At 35.1% G+C, this 19,867-nt stretch overlaps 1 protein-coding gene across 8 annotated transcripts in view; it reads left to right on the forward strand.

The window, feature by feature from the left end:
• GTDC1 (glycosyltransferase like domain containing 1) overlaps positions 1-19,867 on the forward strand; it is a 366,669-nt gene that overhangs the window by 135,326 nt on the left and 211,476 nt on the right. The window lies entirely within an intron of this gene.

Below are 19,867 nucleotides of genomic sequence, written 5' to 3' on the forward strand. Positions count from 1 at the left end.
GGTCTGAATTGAAATATGTTATGACTGTGAAATACATGGAATTTAAAACATTTGGTTTCAAATAAGGAATGTAAAATTTTTCATAATGTTTATATCTAATATATGGTGATGTTATTTTAGATATCTTGAATTCAAATATATTATTAAATTGATTTCATCTGCTTTATTTTCCATTTGTTTTAATGGCTACTAGAAAATTTTAATGGGTATTCAAAAACTTTAAATTATATGTATCTCTTGCATTTGTGGATCACATATTTATGTTAGGTGGCAGGCTATGATCTATGGGGAAGTCATTTCCTAGGGTACATTCAGCCATTTAGTACTTCTGTGGTTATTTTTTGGCCGGGGGGGGGGGGTATCATTTCAGACTTGTCTTGTTGCATCTGGTCTAGGTCCCAGGTTTTTTTTTTTTCCCCCAAATGGCTACCAAGTTGACACCAACTTGGTACTATTGAGTTGTTCAGCTCTGTTTTGAGAGGGTACCTTTATCATGCTAACTCCTTGTATATGTTTTCTACATTTCTCGACTTTGTCTTTTCCATTGATCTGTGTCCATGTTTGAATCAATGTTATTCTTTACATTTTTGGGATTTTAAAATAATTTTTAATGTCTGGTAGGGTTAGTTTCTATCTCCAATTGATCATCTCTTCCCCCCTTCCTTGAATTTTCTTGACTATTGTTTTTTCATTGTCTTTATCTGTGAAAATTAGAATCAGTTTGTCTAGTTTAAGATAAAAACAAAAACAAAAAATAAAATAAATAAAAACAACCTTTTAAATTATGACCAAGATAAACTCAAAGAGAAAATGCCTATGTAATGTTGGCTCTTCCTATCCAAGGTGGTAATACAGTTTGCCATTTATTCAAGTCATCCTTGAGATACCTTCAGTAATACTTAAGCATTTTCTTCATAGAGGTTTTGCATATTTCTTGTTTATTCCTAGGAAATTTTTTCTATGTATGCATTTGCTACTATTTATGTAGTATTTTCTTTTAATGCTTGTTATATATGTTTACATTTACTTTAATATTTTAATAATTTTTAAACACTATTTTTGTACTCTGTAAGCTTGCTAAATTCTTGAATTGTTTATAATAAATAGTTTTTTCACTGATGGTCTTAAACTTTTTAATCTTATCTACAAATACTGATGAATTTACTTACCTTTTCTAGTTTTTATAACTTTTCATTTTTTTCCTCTTGGCTATTTCCTGCAATACAATGCTAAATAATAGTGGCACTAGTAAATATTTGTTTTGTTGCTGACTTTAATCTTTCTTCTTAAGTATGATGCTGGCTTTTGAGTTTAACTGAACATATTTTGTTATAGTGAAAAAAATCATGCATTCTTATTTTAAGAATAAACATTTTATTAAATTTTAAAAATCATGAAGAGTTGTTAGATTTGGTTAAATGCCTACTCATATGATTTTTTTTTCTTTTTAAAACTATTAAAGTGATGGATCTTCTTGACTTACTAATATTGAATCATGTCTGTGTTTGGGGGGGAACAGATCACTTGTCCATGATGTTTTACTCTCTTCTCATTTCCTGCTGGGTTTAGTTTGCTAATATTTTATTTCAGATTTTGGCATCTATTTTTAAGTGAGATTCACCCATTTTGTTACACTCATTTCAGAAAAATAAAATTATTTGGAAGTTCCTCTGCCCCTTGTTTATACCAGTTTAGAGAAAAATTCTTTAAAATTTTGGATCCCCTTGTGAAACCATGTGAACTTAGTACCTTATTTTGAGTGGGATGGGATAGTGGTAGTTCTAATAGTGGATCTTTTTTGGGAGCAGCCATCTCTGTTTCTCTTATGGAAATATATTTATTTTGTCTTTTAGTTTTGATTTTTAGATTCTCTACAACTGACCCGTGAACAACATGGATTTGAACTGGGCAGATCCACTTATATGAGGATTTTTTTCAATAGTAAACTCTACAATACTACTCAATCTTTATTTGGTTGATCTGAGGATGTGGAAGAACCTTGGATACAGAGGTCCAATTATAAGTTATACACAGATAACTCCTGCATTGTTCAAGGGTCACCTGTGGTTCTTCTGAGGTATTAAGAAAAACCCACATTTTTTTCCTATAAAATTGTGTTTATGTGTGTTTGTGTAGTTCTTTTGATGTTTAGGTAGGTTTACAATTTTTCCCTATTGTTTGCTTTCATAGTTACATCTTTACATAACACTCTTAAGTTCTCTAATACTTGAGATAGCATATATTAGTTCTTTCTAATGAATAATGATAAAAATAATGTGTCCCCACTTTCTTGTCCTTTGCTCTTTCTCTACTATCTGATTTCAACATTATCTTTCTTATTTTTTTACCAGTGTACTCTTTCAATATGCATATAATACTGTTGTTTGATTTGTAAGCTTTCAATAATATCTGAACACTAACAGCTTTAATGGTTAAGACAAGAAGTCATTCTATTCTATGTCCCAAATTTCTTTTATTTCTCTTCCTATAGTTGTATTATATCTACATGGTCAGAGAAAATGCCTTTTATATTCTATTTTGCTGCCTTAATTCCCCATTGGTTTTGATTTTAGTTCTGTGGTTAAATGTACTTATTGGAAGACTTTTGCTTCCAATCAATATGAAATAACAGCAATAAGATTTAATTTTCCACCAAAAAAAAAACACAAACAAAAAAACGGACAAAATATATATGAAACCATTCAAGACATTGTACATCAAGCAACAAAGGATAGTAACCCGTGAGAGTAGGCAATGAAATGAGATGGGCTGTATGATTTCCCAAGTTTATTTGCCTGGGAAGAATTTTGGCCCCGGTGCAAGGAGCAGGAATTCAGGGAGAGACTGGTGGGACCCCTGACATTAAGGAGATAGAGATAAGAGTCTGGGTAAATTTAAACACACACACACACACACACACACACACACACACAAACACTGGAATAAAGAGAGCTGCTCAAAGAGAGAATATAGCTAGAGAGCTATAGCAGGTCCCAGTTGATCATTCATCTGAATGCAGATTGGCATATGCATGTTATCTGAGAGAACTACAATAAATAATGCCCATTGCTCACAATAGGTCAGAAATATTGCTCATTCCTAGTAGCCAGACTGGAAAATCTCATGATTTGGTCAACTGAGCCTCAACTGGAGAAAGATCTGCTTCCACATTCACATGGTTATTGGTAGTATTCACTTTCTTGTGAGATATTGGAATAAGGATTTCAGTTTCTTTCTTGCTATTTTCCAGAGGCCATCCTCATTCCCTTGCCGTGTGGACTATCTTAATTTGGCTGCTTCTATCCTCAAAACCAGGAAGGGAGGGTCTTCTTGAAAGGCAAGATGATACAATCACATGTAATATAAGCACACGTATCCTGTCACTTTTGCTCTATTCTGTAGTTCAGAAGTGAGTAGCTGGTCCTGCCTCTCTCAAGGGGAGGGATTATACAAGGCATGAATATAAGGAAATGGATCATGGGGGCCACTTTAGAGCCTGTTCTCTACACTAGTGTTTAGGAGAATATCTTAAAAGAGGCTGTATTAAAAAAAAATCAAATCATGTCAGAAGTTTAAACATCATTGGAAATATCTCAAAAGGAAGACATTAGAGCACCATCTTCAAAACACTGAAAGAAAACCAAGAACTATAAACCTAGAATTCTATACCAGTGAAAATACCACTCAAAAACAAAGGTAACAGTGATGATCAAAATAAAACAAGTGAGTCCTGTGGATGTAATATACAATGTTGTGACTGTAGTTACTAATGCTGTATTGTATATTTGAAAGTTGCTGGGAGAGAAAAAAGAATTGTAATTATGTGTGATGATGGATATTAACTAGACTTATTTTTGGTGATCATTTTGCAGTGTATTGAATCATTATGTTATATATCTGAAACTAATACTTTTTTTTCTTTTTTTTTAGGGCCACATGCATGGCATATGGAAGTTCCCAGGCTAGGGGTCGAATCAGAACTGCATGTGTGATCTACACCGCAGCTCACAGCAAAGCCTTCTGAGCAAGACCAGGGATCGAACCTGGATCCTCAAGGATTCTCGTTGGGTTCATTAACCGCTGAGCCATGGCAGGAACTCCGTGAAACTAATACATTTTTAAGAAATAAAAAATAAACAACTAAAATAACCAAAAGTAGAATAAAGGTTCTATTTACTTGAACGAGAAAAGAGTTGAGAAGGGAAAAGAAAGCAAGTAAGAAACTTTGTTTGGTGTTATGTGGGGCATTAGATGCCCCTCTTCCAGCACTACCTTCATTAAATTGATTTGTTGAGGGTCATAATCTTAGAAGAGGAGTATATATCTGTTTACTCTTTCCTCCAACCTGATCTGATGTTTATATACATTTGTGCATCCCTACATTACTAATACATGGTGGCAATCAAGTCAAATACATATCTTAGTTTTTTTGAATCATCTCATCTTCTGCTCTTTTCCTTTATAATTTTTTAAAGGGGCAATGAGTTTTCTAATTTGAACTTCTAAAGAAGTCCTTTAACTAGACAATAACTTGAGTGTTTCATATTTAATTAAGGATAGTATGTTAAAATATTTAAATTATTTAAATTGTAATAATTTAAACTATTAAAATAAAATTATTTTAATTGACTTTAACTAAGATAATGTTTCTCATGATTTTCAACATTCTAAATGAAACTATGTTTTAGTATCAAAAATATTTTTATTTTTTGACTGTGGATCTCAACTCTAGTTTCTTTCCAAGCTAGTGGAAGAAAATAATACTGTGTTTTCCTTCTGATAAGGTTTTTATAATCTTATAATTTTGCACTGCCTATGTGAAAATAACTTCGAAACTCTGGGAACACATACAGTTTTAAGGTACATCTTTAGAATTATAATATTTTTAACTTCATGTCAAAAATAGGTAGGGTTCTGGTTTTCAAAGTAATAATGAAGATGCTGTCTTGAAGTATGTGCTTATATTTTAAGAAATTGTAAGTTTTTGATATTTATTATCTGGTTTTTCACTCCAGTCTAACAGCTTTAGTCCCCAAATTATTTAGTCTTCCACTTTATTACTAGATCAGTTTGGTGCTACCTTTTTCATGGTGAATTCCAATATCATTGTAGTGGTTTGAGTGTCTATGATTTCTACGGTCATGATGTATAATACAGGAAACATTTTGATAAAAAATATTGATATGTTCAGCACTGTTTTATTTGATTGCCTATCAACCCAAAGAATGTTACTGATTTATTCCTTAAAAGAAAAAAAACCTTCAGTTTTCTGCATAATTTCCCAAAGAATGTTACTGATTTATTCCTTAAAAGAAAAAAAACCTTCAGTTTTCTGCATAAAGATTTTCATTTACAGTAATGATAGCTTGGGCTGCATTATTTTAACACTGGTAGGATCAAGAAAGTTAATTGTAAATGTTAGAAATCTTTTAATACTGTCATTAAGCTGAGAGTCATGAAGCATTAAAAACAAAAGACAACCTGGTCAGTTCAGACCTCTGAACATGATAGGTAATGAAAACGTTCAGAGATATGGAGTACAACTGGGAGTTCAGACCAGGAGATCATTTGTTTTCATGGAGGCACTGGTATCTGACTCCACTTTGAAGGATGGGTAGGACTGGGATGGACATGGAAGAGAAGCCAGACGTGATAATCATAGATCACACTTAGACAGCATTTGCTCCTTTCCAGACACTCTTCTAAGTGCTCTCTGTGTATTAATACATTTCACAACTGTATTAATAATTAATAAGGTGATTGTTGTCTTCATTTTTGAATTGAAGAAATTGAGACACAGATTTGTTAAGTGGCTAATTCCAGTTCTCATCACTAGTAAATAGTGGGACTGTTATTTAAACCCAGCTTTCCAGCCTCAGAGTTTCTCTTCTTAATCACTGTGCCGTTCTGCCTTGAATTAATGTGGTGTATTTTGTAGGAACAGTAAGATAGGAGAAATTAAGGAAGGTTGAAATCATGGAAGCTTTTGAAAGGGAGACAGAAACATTCATGTTATCGATGTGAGTATAAAATGCTTCATTCTTTCTAGAAAAGAATTTTATACTACTATATTGTATCAAGAATTTCAGGAGTTCCTGGCATGGCACAGCGGAAATGAACCCGACTGGGAACCACAGGGTTGTGGGTTCGATCCCTGGCCTTGCTCAGTGGATTGAGGATCTGGTGTTGCCATGAGCTGTGGTGTAGGTCGCAGTCATGGTTTGGATCCCGAGTTGCTGTTGCTGTGGCTGTGGCGTAGGCTGCCGGCTACAGCTCCGATTAGACCCCTAGCCTGGGAACCTCCATGTGCCGTGGGTGCAGCCCTAAAAAAGACAAAAGGCAAAAGAAAAAAAAATTCAGTAATTGCCCTCTACATATTTGTGTGTCTTCCTTCCTTCCTTCCTTCCTTCCTTCCTTCCTTCCTTCCTTCCTTTCTTTCTCTTTTTACCTTTTCTTGGGCCATTCCCGCAGCATATGGAGATTCCCAGGCTAGGGCTCGAATTGGAGCTGTAGCCGCTGGCCTACGCTAGAGCCACAGCAACTCAAGATCTGAGCCTCGTCTGTGGCCTACACCACAGCTCATGGCAACGCCGGATCCTTAGCCCACTGAGCGAGGCCAGGGATCGAACCTGCAACCCCATGGTTCCTAGTCGGAATCGTTAACCACTGAGCCACAATGGGAACTCCCTACATATTTGTCCTGAAGAATGTTGGGAGACAGTTCTCTGTTGGTCTCCCGCATTTCTGTATGGCTTGCAAGCAGAGATATGAAATGTCTTTCTGTCCGAGACTATCTTTTCAAGGAGTTTTGTAGCAAAACATCATGGAAATATAGAGATAGTATCTCCCTTCTGATTAGATAGCTGGTTTATTTATTGTCCAAGTATAATAAAGATAATGTCTCTCAATAGAGCAGAGTTTGTGCAAGTTTTCTGGCAGCTCATTATGCAAGATTTGGAATTTCCTAAACTCTGGGTTTCTTGTCTATCATGCAAACCTACTGCCTGTGCATCTTCCACCTGGGCCTCTCCACATTATGCTCCTGGACCTTGGCATCCAGGGAGAACTGATGTGAATGAGAAGCTCATGCTGCCTACTGTGTCCTGAGTGAAAAGTTCTTTATTTGACCAGGAATGTCATGTTTGCTGCCAGCATCTGGGAATCTGTGTCAGGCTAACTTTTGACTTGCAAGTAGGGCAAAATCTCAGATCCATCACCATTTTTGACAAAGGGATGATTAGAATTATCTGCAAAGAATTACATAAAATCATTGTAAAGTAATCCACCTGTCTAATAATAAGGGGACAGTTTAGTAAATTATAGTGCATTCATGTGGTGGAGTATTAATTTCATAATTCTTAAATATCATGTTTTCAAAGATTTAAAAACTTGGGAGTATACTCATGAGAATGTTAAGTAAAAATTGTATTATGAAAATAATCCATATAGTACAATCTCAGTTTTGTAAAATGTGTTTATACATTTATGAAAAAAAACTATGGCATAAAAATATGCAAAATATAAAATATTGTTAGATACAGGTTGTAGAAATTTAAATGACGTTATTCTTTTTCCATTTGTGCATTTTCCAAATTTTTCTGTAATGAATATACATTACTTTTATAGTGAGGAAAAACACACATTATTAATGAAGTCAAACTGAGAGATTTGACATGGTATAATAGGCAGAGTAAATTTTATATATATCCTTGAGAAGAAGTGATAGGAGGATACATTTAAAACCCCTGCGATCAAAGAGCTGTTTTTCATAAAAATACACATATACAATATAACTGAAAATCATTAAAACAAAAACAAAAAAAAAATTCAAGTTATTTCAGAGGGATAGAGGAAGCATGGATATTTTAGAAATTCTAATTTAAGGAAACTTAATCCATTTGAACAAAAAACTAAGCTTGTCAAAGCCTCTCTTTGTCTAATAAAAAGGAATTAAGTCAGTTAATCATAAGAAACAATATATGCATACTCAAGTACTGATAGATGAAATGATCTTACATCTAACATTTGCTTTAAAATATTCCAGCAAAAAATAAATAAATAAAAATAAAGTGGGAGGGATAATTGAACCAACCCTGGCAAAAATATTGATAGCTGTTGTGTATTGGATACATGGGGCTTATTATGTTTCCTGTTTTTGTGTGAGCTTGAAAATTTGTATAATAAAAAATTAACAGTATATTACTAATGCATATAGTTTTAAAACAACATTCCTCAACCTTGGCTGCACATTGGAATCCTTTAGGAACATTAATAATTACCGATGCCTGGATCCCACGTCCTCTGATTCTGATTTAATAGGTCTTGGGTGTGGCTTGGGCATTAGAAGTTTTTAAATCTCTCAGGTGATTCTAATGTGTAGCTCATGTTAAAACCTGTAGTTATAAGTGGACTCTGTTAGATAGATCTTTATTATAAGGGACATTGAATATTATAACAGAAATTTTTGCAGCATTTCTTTAAAAAAAAGTAGGTATGTTTTCTTTTATGTTGCTTCAGGGAACGTCATCAGTAAAAATAAGAATAAGCTAGTAATTGTTCTTATAAAGCTAGTTCTGCTGAGTCCCAGAGTAAAATAGTGGAGCTACTTAGCTTAGTGATTCTTTCACTTGATGAAATGATAAAATTTCATTGACTTGAAGGAATGAATAAGTAACACATACCTTTCAAATATTAGTTGAGTAAGAAGAGGCTTAACAGATGTAGAGAACATAGTTTTTTTTAAATTAGCATTTTATAACTTTCTTAAAGTAATTCTTGTTCATTTTCAAAAACTAAAAAGAATATTTAGAGCTATAGAAGAAATTAAAAGTATCCATAGCTCCATTATCCATGGTGAATACTATTTTATAACATTTGGTTTCAAATTTATTTTAACTTGTTATTGAAAAATTTCAAAAGTAAGTGTAGGGATAGTAGTATCATAAATCTCTAAGTACCTATCACTCAGCTTCAATAATTATCAACTCATGATTAATCTCATCTCATCTATGACCCTCTCTTACTTTATTCTCTCTTCACCTACACTGGATTATTTTGAAACAAATGTTGCATGTCATATCATTTCATCTATAAATATTTTAGTATGTATTAGAGAAAATAATCTTTATGTTATTAGCATGTATCTGAGGTATTGGTATTCTGTGTTGACTGAAAGAAGATCCATATGCCAGGGTTCCTAATTTTGTAGTTGCCAAAGATGGTGTTGTGTTATAAAAGTAAAAATCTGGCTTATATTTTTGAGCTGCAGAAGGATCTGCTGGCAGGGCCGAGATTTTTCTCAGAAAGTAACTCTGTTGGTTTAAATGATGAAATAAGTAGTAGACTGAAATCCAAGAAAACTAGAGTTCTACCCATTAATCAGGCTATAAATTAGGAGACTTTGAGGATTAGAATTACCTAATGTTTTGCTTTAAAATAACCTAAATTGGTCTCCTGCTCTCATTTTCTTTAGAGCCAGGTAGAGTTTTTCAAAGGGTTTCACAAGTTAAGATAGTCATAGTGTGTTTTGCTAAAATTAACATGGAGACAGTATGTTAGAAAGGAGTTCAAGCCAGGGAAATCATGAAGAGGGTACGCTGTTTTTTGTGGTCTGAGCTGATAAAAACCCAGTGTTGGAGGGTAGGAGAAGAGGCCAGATTTGGCATCTTTATTTATGGTAAAAATTCGCACAGCTTGATGATACTTTGTTAGGAGTTAAGAAGAAGGGAGTAATCAAATATGCCTTCAGCCTTACCCTGGGGATCCAACATAATTCTATGCTCTTGGCAGAATGAGTAAAGTTGAGACGGGCAAGAAATGATGGAGGAAGAAAGCAACAAGTTAGCTCAATATTAGTAAACTGACATTAATAGCAAGTAGGCATTTTTTGCAGGTGACTGGAGATAGAGGACTAGAGTTCAGGTGATATATGAAAGCTGGGACACTGCATTTGAAGATAATTCATGAAGCTGTAAGGATTATTGTGTTTTCATAGGGAATGTTTGTTTAAGGAGGAAAGCCTGTGGCTAAAGACAAGTCCTTTTGATAGTTCTAATGGATGGGAATAGGAATAGGGATGGATTAATCTAGAATACATTAAACTAATCCTATTGAACATCTATGTTACAGGAAAACAGAAGGAGTGCTTACTGCAGAGACTGGGAGGCATGCTGCATTGCAAAGAGAGGGAATGCAATGCCAGAGATATGCACAGAGATTTATGAAAAGAAAATCTTGGTAGAATGACTCAAATGTCCAGGGCAGGAAGCCTGAAGTTTATGGGAGTTACATGTTAGACAGGAAAATAGAAGGAACAGTACTTCATATAGAGGCACAGACACGTGTGCTGGGGCAGTTGTTAGGAGTCCGTTGTGGCCAAAGCATAGGATATAGGGTGAAGAGAATGACAGGGAGCTTGGTTCTGATATAGCAAAATCTAGGAAACCACTTGTGGAGTCCGAAGAATATTAAAATCCCTATTAAAATAGAAGATAAAATCAATGGTTTGACTTTAACATAAATGAATAGAAGAAGAAATAGAAAAAAAATTAGGTTTTTCTCTTCTGTTTATCAAGCAAATTCTGTCATAATAAAATGCTGTATATTCACTTTCATTAATTTATACATTTTGTCCATAACAAATTTTGATACATGATAATGTGACCAAAGTTAAGCAAAGATTTATGTATATACTTACATATATACATACATAATAAGCATATTAATTATCAACAACCAGGAACTGGGGATACAAAGATGGGAGAATAAGATGATGTCTTACCTTCAAGACAGTCAAAGACAGTCAGTCATAGATAATGAAAAAAATTGTATTCTCATTCGATGAATGCAAAGATATGGGAGCACTCAAAAGGAGTACATAATCCAAGTTGGTTCTTAGTGGAAGGATTTAGGAAGTCTTCTTGGAAGGGTGATGATACTTAAGTGATGCAAAAGAATTGGGTTGGTTTGAGGAAGAGAGCATGAAACAATGGCCTACCATCCAAATTGGTTAGTAGTAAGCAAAGATACCACCTGGTGTGTAAGGAACCATTTCATTCTTTTTGAAGCTCAAAGTGTGAGATTGGGACAGCTGAGGAGCTTATAGATCTGGGTGGAGATCAGTGAAGGTTGATATTTTACTTACTAGTTTAAGGGACTTGAGTTCTATGCAGAGGAGTGACTTTGGATGGATTTTGCATTCATGATATATGGCTCTTGTAGCTGGTGTAGGATGAACTTGTAGGGAAATCAGGCTTGGAAATAGGAAGGTTAGGTAGATTTTGCAATAAATAGGTTTCACTTATTTAGAAAAGAATAAGCATGAAATTGAAGGAATGGATTTGAGAAGGATTCAGGAAATAAAATGGAGAATATTCTTTAATAGGTTATTTATAGAAATTTAGGGATAGTTAGTCAAAGGGAAGAATGACTCAAGTTTCCTGTTTGGATGGTTATACCTTCAGCTGTAACAGTAGACACAGCAGAAGAATATATTTGTTGTATTAGATGATGAGTTCTGCTTTGGACCTTTTGATTTTAGGTACCAACTAGCTTTCTCCACAAAGATTTCCATTAGACAGTTGAATATATGGAGGTTAGATGAGAAGCCTGTGTTTGAAACCCAAATCTGGGACCCATTATCATGTAAGTGGCACTGAAACTCTAATAGTGGACATTATCTTTAGCATCATCTTCATATCAGTATGAATATACTAAGCGAATACTGAGCAAACTACTTAAGAACCAAAATGTGAAATGAATGGCTATTTAACATTGTTTAGTTTGCTTAACTTTGAATTGACCCAAAACATACATTAAAAAAATTGAAGTATGAACATAACCAGCATTTTTTTAAAACATTATGTATGTCTGCCCAAACTTTAATCCTAGCACCAAAGTAGCATATCAGAATATCATTTGAACTGAATTGGTAGACCATTTACTTAGAGTTCTTAGAACTGGGTGTCTAGTGTATAAAGGATACCGAATACCTTGGAAAGACTTTGCAAACAGTCTGTGTAAAGATTTTGACAATAAAAAGAATTTAAATTTTCTTCTCTAGCTCAGGCACAAATCATCTAGGAAGAAAAATTACTCCCAGATGAGTTTGCAAATGCTGGCAATCCAAAATGTAACCAAATTGGATCATCACACACTGTATTTGGAAGGAAGACTGACAAACTATTCTTCCTCTAGATTCTAAGAAGTGTAGGACTTAGTTAAATAACTTCAGTGGTCCTGGAAAATGGTTATTATCTAAAGATCAGGAGTAATTAAGTCTAATGCTGTTCATTCATAGAGTTTTCCAATAATAATGTTGGTAAGTGACATCTAGTATGATGAAGACAAAAATAAGAGAATATAAACTAATAAACTCACCAATTTTACAGTATTTTGAATTTTGAATTTAATTGATATTTCATTCCCCAAACAAAATTGATTAATAATAATGGTAATTAGTCTCCAGTATTTGCATAGTGGTTGCAGTGTGCCAATTGCTGGTCTAAGCACTTTATATATCCTCACACCACCCATTAAAGGAATACTGTTTTCAATCCCACTTAACACATGAGGAAAACAGAGGGTATGCTGATTTTCCTGAGATCTCATAGCCACCAGTTGGCGGAGCAGATAGTCTGCCTTCAGTCTGTGGTAGACCCAGTTGGATTGCCCTTAGATTTCATGATAGACCTGGGTAGTCTGCTCTCAAGAGTCCATGGTAGACCCAAGTAGTCTATTCTCAGAGTACATGGTAGACCCTAGTAGACTGCCCTTAGATTCCATGCTAGACGTGGGTTAGACTGCCCTCAGAGTCCATGCTATAGTTCTAAGTGGTCTGCTCTCAGAGTCCATGATAGACCCAGGTAGTCTGTTCTCAGAGTACATGGTAGACCCAGGTAGACTGCCCTTAGATTCCATGTAGACCTGGGTAGTCTACCTTAGGAGTCATTTGTATGCTCAGGTGGTCTATTTTAGAGTCCATGTTATTAACCATAATATTAGTTTAAACGATAGTGAATGCGACTGGCAAACTGTGTATCTATGCCTTGTGGAATTTTACAGAGTATGGAGATGACATGATTCTTGCCCCTTCAAAACATTTAGTCTCTGGCACTATTTCCCAAATAATTTGCTTTCTAACACACTATAGGGATGCTCTTGATTTAATTTTCCCCTACTGATGTATAAAGTTGATATTAATACATATTCCTTATATTTAAAAACAAAAGGAATTTTTAAAAATAAAAAAGTTTAAATTGTCTCTTTAGGTTAGTTGTATCTAATAGCGATGTACACATTAAGTGTAGAGATTATCTGTTTTAGGAGATTTTATGAAGACTTCAGTGTATAGTAGCATATGTAAATACTTCGCTCTTTACCTAAAAAATGTATTGTAAATGGAAATTATTTTAATCAAATAATTCAAAAAGTACCAGGCATGCTTGCTATTAAAGTTTTATTATTAATATTTTTCATTTTTTTAATTATAAAAGTAATATATATATAGTCACACAATAGAACATTTGGAGGTGAAATATGAAAATCCATAAACCCAGTAGCTGTTATACCGTATGGTCTTATTTCCTTATAGTCTTTTCTTGTATATCTAGTTTCATATTATTGTAATAACAGTATATTTATAATTTTGTACTTTAAGAAGTTTTAATTCTACTCAGTATTATCAAAGATCCTTTTTTGGACTAAAAAATAGAGTACTAATTTGTCTTTTGGGTAAATACACGTTTTCATGTTCTGGGGTTGATTTGTAGTCTATACCGAGTTCACATACTATAACTCAGAGACATTTTTGTTTACTCTCTTTACCCTTTCCTCAGCCAGGCACAGTCAGGTCTACTGATGCCCCCTACCTGCAGGCTGCGCCTTGCACAATATGTGAGCCACTCTTAGCTGAGTCAGCAGGTACATCTTGAGCCTTACCCACTAATGTGACTTGGAGTTAGCTTATCCACTGCAGACCTTGGGTTCATTTGCACAGCTGTTTACACTGACTCTTTCTCTCAGCTGATGTCCCACCCCACAAATCTCTCTGCTGTTGGTTGTGATGGGATCAGCCCTGGCCCTCACTTTGCTGCCTTCCCCTTATTCCTCCTCATCCTGCAATTGTTGTTTTGGCTGACGTGGCCAGGCTTCCTTTCCTTATTAGTACCCGCCTTCTCTCCAGTTATTCTCCTGGAGGCTCCTTCAGGAGGGTCTTTGCTACTCCTTTCTTAGTTCCTGACACTTTCATCCCCTACACATTTCCAGTCAGACTTGGCATATGACCCCTGTGTGATATTTTCTAGGGTTGCCTCCTGAATTCTAATTGAGACGTCTCCTTGGAATCTTTATTTTTCTGCTTTATTCATTAAATTCAACTTATGTCTTGCCCAAATTAATGCCCTTTGCATCAAGTTCCTTTGACTGGCCCACTCTCCTCTCAGATGGCAGGTGCCACAGGGGCTTCTACTGCCTTTGGTGTGTATTGTCCTGGGACCAGGCCTTTGCCTGTTCTCTTTCTGTGTTGACCTCTTTTGCAGAAGCTTGAGACTAACCAGGAGAGTGTCAGCATGGTTTCTCCCAAAGGCAAATTGTTGTGTAAAATCAAGAGAGTAAAAGAAGAATTTTAATGCATATGGAAAAAGTGTTTTCACCGATTTTTGTTAATTCTTTTCAGATCCTTTTATGACTGAACTATTTTTCACTTGAAGCAAAAGGAACAACTGCCTGTGTCATGTCCAGACGTGTTTTTACTGTGTAAGCTCTCCATGCATTTGTGTTGTATCTAGATTTAACATGACTATAACACATGAAATAAAATAATCTATCAATACAGACTAAATTAAAATTGGAGTTGCATAAAGAGAGTCTATGGTGAGCTGTCTTTGAGTTACCTTATTTATTTTGTTGATGAATTTTCATAACTTACTCCTTGAATAAATTATCTAAGAATCAGCCCATGATTTTCTTTATATATTACTTCATATTTGCATAAAGGTACTGCCATAATAAAATCTTATAATGATTACTTTTTTTACTATTTGATTGGGCTGGATTTTTTAAACAGTGATTAGTGGCTTTGCTATCTAAATTGACTAAATTTTTCATTTACAATTTATATGAAAACAGAATACCATTGCAAGTCTGCTATTAAAAAGTTTTCAATAAATTGTTCATTTTTTTTCAATTCTTGGAACTAAGTTCCTTTCCTTCTTTGTCATTCACATAATTGGCCATATCAGTAACATGATTATAAGGCACAACTCCTTTCCTCTAAGATATCTAACTTGGGTATTCTTTTCTTTAATTTCAATCTCCTGTCATTATGCCATTCTTATTCTAGCTTATATATGGAATCATGTGGCATGGCCAGTGACAAGATGCCCCAAGTGGGGAGGCTCTACAACAGGTTCCTGGAGCAAGACAGTTACAGAGAATTGGCTCAATGAAATATGCCATTTCCGTGGTATACAATTGTGATGTCCAAGTGATCTGGTGATGTTGGTTGTAATCAAAGAAAACTGTTGACCATGGACAAATCCCTGAAAAAAGTAAATGAAGGATCCCAGCTAGTGGTGAAGAACATGGCAGTGAAGAGTCTAGTTAAGGATTAATTCTAGACAGGCTGGTATTTGATTTCAGTTTGATCTGTCCAGGACAAGTGTTACCTGTAGTTTTTCTAAACCACAAGCAGAGGTCTCATTACATAACCCTTAGGACTAAGAGGACTTCAGTATTTTCTCTGGGTTGTATGGGTTTGTCTTAGGGATGTACGTGCTATATACATGCAAAGAAGGGTTTTGAAAGGAAAGGAAAAGAGTTCATGTTAGGTGACATTCCAGACTCCTAATGTGACTCCTGTTTTTCTTAAGAGTGTTTTAATGTATTTTCCATATCAGAGTTTTGTGTAGAAAAGTGATTGCTTTAAAAAGTTTGAGAACTATACCATGCGTCTGTCACAGATACAAAGATCCTGTTTAGTGCTGTCTTCTCTTTAGCTGTTGATGTGATGGGTGGTAATTGAGTACTTGTTGAGTGCCAGTTCCTGGAACACTTTGCCAGGCATCCTGGTCATCTATTGGGCTATTAAATAATTGCTGTTCTACAGTCTTAGCTCTTTCATGTGATTCTGCTCACAGTTCATTTATCTTTCATCTCTGCATTTTTTTTTGTCTTTTTGCCTTTTTCTAGGGCCACACCCATGGCATATGGAGGTTCTCAGGCTAGAAGTCTAATCGGAGCTGTAGCTGCCAAGCCTATGCCAGAGCCACAGCAACGCAGGATCTGTGCCGTGTCTGCAACCTACACCACAGCTCACTGCAACGCCAGATCCTTAACACACTGAGCAAGGCCAGGGATCGAACCTGCCACCTCATGGTTCCTAGTCGGATTCGTTAACCACTGAGCCACAACGGGAACTCCTCATCTCTGCATTTTTGATGAACTTATTTATAATTTCAAAATAACTTTCATACTAAAGATTCCAAAATCTGTGTCTGCAGCCTGACTTTGCGTCTTTGTACCTGTGTGAGGTTTGGAAGGTCATCCTTCCTGAGCCTCAGTTTTCTTATTTATACAACATATGTCCTTACCTTCCCAACCCTATAAGGATAAAAGGAGTGAAGACACAAGTTTGTTGCCTGGGTGTAAAGAATAGTATTGTTTCTCTTGCCTTAATCACTATCTTCACATTTCTAACTTTTTTTTTTCTAGGAATACTTGCTTTTGTGGAACTTGACACCTTAAACTAAAGATTTACTCAAAGTACTCAGTCATTCCTTTTCCTTGTGTCAGACATCACCCTTAAGCTTGTATTTTATGAATGTCACAGTCTTTCCAATCTTTCCAATAGTCATGATATCTCAAAATCTTGAAAGCATCTTAATCCTTTCTCCTTTTAGGTCTTACTGTTAATCACATTGCCTCAGGTCTTCATTGTAACTTGTCTGGATTATTATAATAATCTTATAACTGGTCTCCTGTCATCAGTCTTTACTTCTCCTACTGTGTCTTCTACCCTCTTGTTGTGGGGCTTATGTTTTTTGGTTTTCATTTTTATTATTTTTGCTTTTTGTTTCTCTTCTCCTAAACATATAGCCTCCTCACACAACACAAGTCTCGTACCCCCCCCCCCCCGCCGCCCGCATAACCCCTACTTTCGACCCCACCCCCACCTATACATTGCCATTAAGGCTTGTGACCCTTGCCTTCAAGGTCCTCTACAATATATATTTAATCTGCATTTACAGTTTTTCCTTTTATAGTTCCTCTATGAGGCTTCTCTTCACCCAGACTCTTTGTTTGCCAACAGTGTGTTGACCACTTCTGGATCTTTTGGATCCTTCCACAGGCGCCTCTAACTGCCTGGAATGTCTTGACTTTGTTGTAAAACTACTGAGTCTGTGAGGCCCATTGAATAATGGCACCTCCCATGAAAGTCTTTGTAACTTTTCCCTAAACAAACATGATTCTGTCTCTTTTCTCCTGAACCCACTATGTATGTCATTGTTCTTTAATTCATTTCCCAGCTACTCCATGCTTGTATAATACTTCACTAATTATGTAAAATGGTTACTTTGTTCTTAAGCTTAACTTAATCATTGTGTTTCTTTGTGAACCATATTTTGAATCAGCCTCAGGCTTATGATCAATAAGTAGTTGGTGACAGTAATACAGTTCCATCTTATAGCTATGTCCTGCCATGCTACATATACAAAAAGGAAAAGTAGCTTCCAACCAACTTTACTCTTGAAAATGTGGGGGGCCATTTTAATACTATTTTTTTCTTGATGAGATTCAGGAATATGTAGTGAGAGAATTATTTCAGGCATAGGTATTTATAGCCATGTTAAAATATAATTGAATGAAAGTACCTTCTAATTAGAAACTAACATTTTATAGAAAAAGTAAATTAATTCACTTTTGGAAAGATGTCTTGCCTATTCTTGTCTTTGATTAATCTTCAAAGGGATTTTTCTTATTGCTTATAGCTTGTATATCCCTATTTTAAGGTGTTAGGGTCTGTATCAAATCCTTTTTGTATTGTTACAAGTCAGCCAATCTTTTACTACTTTAAAGTTGTCAACCATTCACCTTTTATTGTTTTTTTAAATGCCAGAAAATAAAATGCAGAACCCCCCCCCCCCATTAATGTAATTTTATGGTTAAGATTTTACATTCACAAAAGTCCAGGAATTCAAAGTTATAGTTCCCAAAAGAATCCTAATTCAGTCACATTGCATAAACTGATATTAAGGCTGAAATGTATCATCATTACAGTAATGCAAAATACTCATATATGCATGAGGACACAGTTATGGTTGCTGAGGGAACCGTAATTTTGGATTTTCTGACTTTTTTTAATGTTAAGTTAGTGCAGTTTTTTTCATTGACTCAAGTAATATATTTGTTGCTGTGTTTATCTTAGAAATAAGTTTTCATTGACTGCATTTTCTTCTTCTGTGTGTATCTATAAACCTATACTTATAGATATTGGATATCCCTACAAAGAAAGCTACTTAAGGAATATTTCTAAAATAGTTTTTAGCCTCATGTATACTCATATCCTCTCTGCCTTTCTCTCACCCACATACACACGCAGCCTCACACACTTATGTTACATTCTGGCACATTATAGAAGCAGGTAGCATATCCACTACCTGCTGTTGAAAGTGTTGACGATACTGAATTATTTATTCTATCTTCTACACTATCCAAAATCGTTTTGGGTACTTTGACACATTTTGGTCTCTTCCATATGGATACTTCATGGTGGCAGAGTTGCCAGATGCTCAGGTTTTGTGACAGTCTTAGTTTTTCAAGGACTGTTGGAATATTCTTGGGAGAATCTCTCGCCTTGTTACTGATTCCTATGGGGTGGTAAAATACTAACATTCCTTTGAAAGTGTTTTTCAAGACAAAGAGTCATTACAGAAAGTTAGTAGAATGTCCTGTGTGAGTGTATTTCACTTTGGGAACTTAGCAATGGAGCAATTGGTCACAAAATTTACTTGCAGTGAGTTGGCATCACCCTGACAGCATATATGAATTTGGGAATTAAAACAAAGTTATTTAAAATACCAAATTTTAACTCTCATACAACGTCAGCTCATTGTTTATATTGCAGTTGCCAAAATACAAAGATGAAGAGTTGGATGACAACTCTAGCTAATCTTTTGATCCCTTATCTACTGTATGTATAAATATATAAATGTGCTGATTAATTAATTGAATAGAATGTGGACATTTATGGTCTTAGGTATTTGCTTTTTGTCTGCAGTATTAATAAAAACACATCATCTTCCTCTTTTCCCATCCTTAATGCATACTAAACTGGAAATTCTATGCCCATCTTAAGCATTTTCTCTTTTAAAGCCTTTCTGGCTTTTCATACCAAATCTTAGATTCCCTGCTTGCCTCTCTCATGGCATTCCTTGTATTTCCTGGCATTTCCAGACCACTGTTGTACAAGTAGAGGAAATGGAAGAAAGGAAAGACTTGTTCAGAAGGGATGCTTCCAGGCTGTGCCTTAAGTGTAAATGTCTTAGGTGGCAGAGAGAGGTTTTTTTTTTAATTTATGATTTTTATTTTTTCCATTACAGTTGATTTACAGTATTAGTATTCTGTCAATGTCTGCTGTACAGAAAAGTGACCCAGTTATTTATATTTATATATGTATATATATATATATATATATATATATATATTTCTTTTTTCTTACAATAGCCTCCATCATGTTCCATCCTATACAGCAGGATCTCATTGCTTATCCATTCCATTGCAATAGTTTGCAACAGAGAGAGGCTTTAGATGACTTTTCTGTGACCTATGGCATGTGACTCTCAGTTGTAGGCAATGGAAAATTCAAATA

Source organism: Phacochoerus africanus, chromosome 3, assembly GCF_016906955.1.
Source record: "Phacochoerus africanus isolate WHEZ1 chromosome 3, ROS_Pafr_v1, whole genome shotgun sequence".
Lineage (NCBI taxonomy): Eukaryota > Metazoa > Chordata > Mammalia > Artiodactyla > Suidae > Phacochoerus > Phacochoerus africanus.